The following is a 7,026-nucleotide window of genomic DNA, read 5'->3' on the forward strand; positions in this document are numbered from 1 at the left end:
CAGATGACATACCTGTGGAAGCATGGAGGTGTTTAGGAGAGATGGCAGTGGAGATTTTAACCAGATTGTATAATGGAATCTTGGAAAGTAAGAGGATGACTGAGGAGTGGAGAAGAAGTGTACTGGTGCCGATTTTTAAGAATAAAGGGAATGTGCAGAGCTATAGTAACTACAGGGGAATAAAATTGATGAGCCACAGCATGAAGTTATGGAGAAGAGTAGTGGAAGCTAGATTAAGAAGGAAGGTGATAATTAGTGAGCAGCAGTATGGTTTCATACCAGGAAAGAGCACCACAGATGCAATGTTTGCTCTGAGGGTGTTGATGAAGAGGTATAGAGGAGGCCAGAATAAGTTGCATTGCATCTTTGTGGACCTGGAGAAAGCATATGACAGGGTGCCTTGAGAGGAGTTGTGGTATTGTATGAGGAAGTTGGAAGTGGCAGAGAAGTATGTAAGAGTTTTACAGGATATGTACGAGGGAAGTTTAACAGTAGTGAGGTCTGTGGTAGGAGTGACGGATGCATTCATTGTGGAGGTGGGATTACATTGGGGATTGACTCTGAGACTTTTCTTATTTGCAATGGTGATGGACAGGTTGACAGACGAGATTAGACAGGAGTCCCCATGAACTATGATGTTTGCTGATGGCATTGTGATCTTTTATCAAGTTGAGGAGACCCTGGAGAAGTGGAGATATGCTCTAGAGGGAAGAGGAATGAAGTTGAGTAGAAACAAGACAGAATACATGTGTGTAAATGAGAGGGAGGTCATTGAAATGGTGAGGATGCAGGGAGTTAGAGTTGGCGAAAATGGATGAGTATAAGTACTTGCAATCAACAGTACAGAGTGACGGGGATTGTGGAGGAGAGTTGAAAAAGAGAGTACAGGCAGGATGGAATCAGTGGAGAAGAGTGTCACAAGTAATTTGTGACAGATAGGTATCAGCAAGAACGAAAGGGAAGGTTTATGGGACGGTAGTGAGACCAGCTATGTTATATGGGTTGGAGACCGTGGCACTGACCAAAAAACGAGACAGAGCTGAGGGTGGCAGAGTTAAAGATGTTAAGATTTGTATTGGGTGTGACGAGGATGGACAGGATTAAAAATTAGTACATTAGAGGGTCAGCTCAGATTGAACATTTTGGAGACAAAGTCAGAGAGGCAAGATTGCTCTAGTTTGGACTTGTGCAGAGCGGAGGTGCTGGGTATATTGGGAAAAGGATGCTAAGGATAGAGCTGCCAGGCAAGAACCATGCCTAAGAGAAGGTTTATGGATGTGATGACAGATGACATGCAGGAGATGGGTGTAACAGAGCAAGATGCAGAGGACAGGAAGATACGGAAAAAGATGATCCGCTATGGCATCCCCTATTGGAAGCAGCCGACAGACGAAGAAGAAAATAGATAAATTGCCGGCCTTGAGAGAAAGAGTGTCATCTTCAATGACATCTATGAGTCCCACAATGGATCATAGAGTGATGGAGTAAGCAGAGGATGCTTAACACCAGAATGTTTGTGTGTAAGTCTGGCTAGAAAATGAAGGCCACCAGGACAACTGACTCTAAGGAAGTGGATAGTGTAAGTGTTACCCTCCCGGGCCTGGTGAGTGCCAGGGAGAGTGTACTCCTGTAGTCAGAAACAAAGAGGCACAAACTTTAGCTTGCGTTCTGCTTGGCTGCAGGATTTAATCTCATTTTTCATAACCACAAACACATAACATTTATTCCAGGGCTAACACAATAAGTCCATTGTAACACCAGGTATGTAACACTAACTGGAACAACTCATGTTACAGTCTATATACCATATTTTCAAGTATTAACAATATTACAGAACACATTTTACTCCATATAAAATAACATTTGTATAATTATCCGGCTGACATCTTGCTTCTCTTTTTTTCTCATTCTAAAACCATATGATTGAAAGCTTATTAATTATCAAACTGCTCATATTTAATAACCACATAAACATACCGCAATACATTGACATAAACCAAGATAAGATGTGTATCAGCCCTTTAACGTGTCTGGCGCTTAATGTGGAAAAAACCCTCGTGGCTTTAGCTTCGCTGTGTATAGCTAAACATCTTATTTTATCAAATTACACCAATAAATACTTTACTCCCAGCTTTGCACGTTATATACACAGCTTCACAACACTCTTATATCTTACTCAGGAGTATTACATCTCGTTTGGAGGAATATTAACCCACCTGTAGTCAGAAACAAAGAAGCACAAACTTTAGCTTGCGTTCTGCTTGGCTGCAGGATTTAATCTGCCGCACTTGCCTCTGTGGTGTTTTAGGGTTCCTCCCTAACGATAGCACCATCTAGTGACCGCTTCCGGTATTTCCCTTGACACAGTGTTCACAGCAGAGCACCAGGCACCATGAATTTGACATTCAATGAACTGTGAGGCAATTAACTTAATACTTTTTTTTTTTTTTTTTTTTTTTTTTACTGCATGTTGTTTATTTTTACCCTTTTACATAAGCATATGCAGTGTCTATTGGAAAAGCTATTTCTGATATATATTTATAACATAGTTCTGGGTGTAACAATATTCAATAAAGTATGTGCTGCGTTGGACTGGCGTCCTGTGCAGAGTTGGCTCCTGCACTGCACCCAGTTCTATGGTGAATTGGATAATGTGAGCCTGAGAATGTAAAACACAGAAAAAAGAAATAGCATGTGCAGGTATGTTGGGTGCCTCATCCCAGGAATATACTTGTTTTATTCCAACTGACTTTCAGTTTAAGCACTGACACCTTGACTAGGGTACAATAATTAAAAAATGTACAGGGAGTAATCAACACATGTGAATTACCCATTTGTGTAATTTGTGGTTTATAGTGTATGTTTGTTTTTTCAGGACCAAGTCAAAATAGATGCAGAAAATTGGGATTTCTTGTTGCCTAATTAGCATATACCAGGACCAGGTCTCATCCTATGCCACAGTCAAGAGGCTTACAGCAGAATTCTCTTGTAGATGACCAAAAGGCTGACTGGCTTTAGACACTAATGACAAAAGAAAATATGACTACTGTGGAACAAATTGTAATGAAAAATAGAAGTATAGTGGTGTGTGAGTTAGGAAACTCTGTAGTGATTAGTTAATTTGAATCCATCAATAATAATTAAACATGAGCAAGGACTATGGCCAGAATGCTGACCCCTGAAATGAAGTACCACTCCATCCAATGTTTAAAGAGAACCAAAAGCTGGAAAATTAGGACTGGGAGAAATATAATAAAACATTTAATAACTGGGTAAAACTTGGAAACGTCACTTATGACTTATAGTCCAAATACCAATCAAAGCTATTATTCTCCAACACAAATGAAAATCGCGTTCAAACCACTGCTGATGTACTCCATGTACATTACATCACTCAGAAAGCTGGCATAACCAGGTAATATTATGTCAATTTGCCATGGCAATTGTGGCCACCAGTTAGGCAAAAGCAGTCAACCAACGCTCTTCCGCTTCTGGACAATGTTCTTACCTGCAGTGTGAAGGCTGAAAAGACTTTTGAGAAACTGTGGATTCAAAGAGATGGAAAATATCCTTTGTTCTCCAGGTCTTCGCCAGGCCCTTATAACTACAGCCTGTTCTACAATCTGAATGACCACCATATTCCATGTCAATGCTAAAGATGTCAAGTCATCTACAGAGGAAGCTCTGTGACCATTACAACAACTAAATCTGTTTGCTTTCCTCATTAAGACTGCTATATGATTGAGTATGTCACTTAGCCCCTGAAGGGATATTTTAATGGTTTCCATAACCACTAGCTGGGCTACCCATTCAAGTTGAGATGAAATCTACGTATTCAATGTAGACCTCAGTGTTGACATTTGCAGCGCACCATCTTTTGAAATGTGTTTTGTAATGCATGTAATAATAAAACACATTGCATTTTGTCATTACAACAGGGGGCGCATCACAAACATTTGTGGTAATAAAATGCATTGCTACAAATGTCTGTGTATGCCATCTTTTGGAATGACAAATGCAATGTATTTTATTGCTACAAATGTTTCAGGTGTGCCATCTTTTGGAACGTGAGAGTCGTAGCAATCTGACGGACACATAGACACCCTTTTATTAACGTGGATACACCTTTTATACAGTATATGTCAATTATCTGTGTTTGATTAATGCCTTACATTGTCATATGGAGCTGGAGCTTATACAAGCAATACATGACACAAGGCAGGGGACTAACCATGGACGGGGTGTCAGTCTGCCAAAGAGTATATTCATACACATGCCATTGCTCACTAACATACTGAAGTGGAAGCACATTTGTGGTATGTAGGAGAAAACTGAAAACAGTGACCAGTCCTGACATTTTTAATTTAACTAGTGTTTTCCATATGTTCTAAATATTTGTTTATATAGTACATTGGTTTCATATGTCCTGTTCTCATCCAAAATAAAACAGTAAAAAAAGAAAAAGATGATCCTGATACTTAAATCAGTTGGCTTGAGAATTTCAAGTGGCTAAGTGTGATCAGCACTTAGCATAAGGAGTGTTTTTCAGTTGAGGACATTGTAAATGAAAAGCTGCTAAACTGTTGAGGACATTTGACTTTTTTCTCTACTACATTCATTTTTTTCGTTCTAGTTTGATGTTTTGTATTTCCAATAGTTTGCTAAGTTTCTTTTTTGTTGTAAGATGGAAGGTATTTTAGGATCTTCACAGTCATTTAAGATGGTAGCGATACTTGCTCACATTCAATTTAATTTATTTGTGTGTAGCATTCTTCACTGGGTATAGGCAAAGAGTAATAACAGCCGTAACAGTAAATTATTAAACCAAGCAACATTAACATACAAAAATACTCTGTCACATAAACGCTAATATTGTAAGCCATACAGGCACTGATTTGAAAGTACCACCGAGGAAGGATTTGGGGGTTTACCACAGCTTACTGGTTTATCTGATTTTCCGCAATTGCAAGGCGAGCCCTTCTGAACCCATCTCCCAGTCCCTGCAAGCCTCTCCTTCCCATCAGCATGCTTCATAACCCTGAAAATACCTCAACAAGTCATCAGAATTGGTACAAGTATGTTCAAAGCAGGAACTTTCAAAAACTCATGTCAGAGGGAGCAGATTGATTTGTATTCCTTTTCTTTGTTCTTTCGTTTTTGCCACCAAGCAGTTAAACAGCAACTTCCACCTGGATTGCAGACCTCTTACATCTTGTCTAATCATATTTGTTCACAACTCAAACAACATTTAACACACAGTTTAAAAAAAGAGCAATTTCAGTTTGCTTAACATAAATCAAACATGATAATTTAAAGTCCATTATTACTGCGATAAAGACATTTAACAGTGCGGAGATAAAACAAAAACATAAGTTGACAACATTCCTGGAGGAAAGACTAAACCACAGTTGAAATGATCTAAGTCAATTGTACATCCTTCCCGCATAAGCACAAGCTAGACATTATGAAAAGAAGATGAAATCCTTTACTTGTTTGTGTCAAGGCTCCCAGTATCTATTGTTTCATCTCATGGGCTGAAGCAGTAGCCTGGCAATGCTGCTGTAGCACCAAGTTCATAATTAATAACATACTTAAGTGTCTGTGCAAATGAATAATAAACAGAGTTGAATGAAAATTAGAATATGATAGAATTCAGTCTGAATTCAAAAACTGAAACAACCAGTCTGTCTGTCTGTGTAATGTCTGTCATGCAAAACATTGCTTGCTTCTGGCCCTTGAAGCTTGATCTTGGTCTCAGTTGGCAGCTTGTGCCCTGACTCTCGCAATATGACCCATGAATTAAACATGTTGGTCACAGTAGTGTGCACTGAGTGGCATAACACACACGAGAACATCGGCCGAGAGATGACACTGTTTAGCTGGCACAAAAAAAGGCACGACAACAGAAGGACATCACAGTAATCTGTGACCGGAGAGTAGCGTGTTTCATGAGACGTGTATGCCCAACTTTCGTGCAGGAAATGAAGTGACAAAGATCAGAGTGGCACAGACTGACTGATCTTGTCATCGCACACGCAACTCTTACATCCTGGGTGCCGTTAGCAGAAGTGCTCAGAACTCCCGCCCTTATATGAGGTGGAGGTTGGGAGCATCCGCTGACCCACCACACGACAAACCACCTGTATTGGTACCCAAGTGCAGTAGGTGACATCTCATATGAGAGTATTGCTTTTGAATTCTTACATCAATGTTTCTTTGAGGAAGACTATTTTGAAAAGTTGAACTGAATATGCACTGACTATGGGGCACTGTTTTTTCAGGGGGAAAGCAAAAGTGAAAACTTCTGCTTGCTCTACAGTATATACACCATCAGACATAATTAAAAGCATTAAAACTTCTAAATGCAAGAAAAACTATAACACAAATACAGATATCAGCAATGTAAAAAATCTGACGGTGAATTTACAGTAAATTACAGGCTACTAATTACATTACTTTTTCAGTATTTGACTATCATTTTACTGCACGTTACAAAAAAATACAATATTATACAATGACGTCACAGTAAACTGGGCCACAAAATTAATGTGATGTAGCAGTGCACTGCTGTTGAATTTTTTACAAGGTAACTGGAATAGTACTGCAATTGCAGTAGCCAGTAATTCACTGTAAATGCACTAAAAACATCTTAATTAAAACATATTGTGAAATAAACTTGACTGTGACTGTACAGTTAACTAACGTGTTATTCAAATACCAATTATCAGGCCATCAGACATATCTTTTACTGACTCCTTTTTGTAAAAGTAAGTTTTATTTACACATTACAAAATACAATACACACCAAATCCATTACACCCTATAACAAAAACAGTGATTTTCCAATTTTAATCGCTTAACTTCCCAACCGTTGAACCCAACACCGACACTACATTACAGTTTTCATCCATTGCTATTCTATCAATGTTTTATTGAATTATTTTATGTTGTCTGGTGAAAAAGGAAAGGTTGCTTTTGTGATGTAGGGTGTGCTACAGGTTTTTCCAGTTCATCAAAACAAACACC

The sequence above is a fragment of the Erpetoichthys calabaricus genome, chromosome 2, assembly GCF_900747795.2.
Source record: "Erpetoichthys calabaricus chromosome 2, fErpCal1.3, whole genome shotgun sequence".
Classification (NCBI taxonomy): domain Eukaryota; kingdom Metazoa; phylum Chordata; class Cladistia; order Polypteriformes; family Polypteridae; genus Erpetoichthys; species Erpetoichthys calabaricus.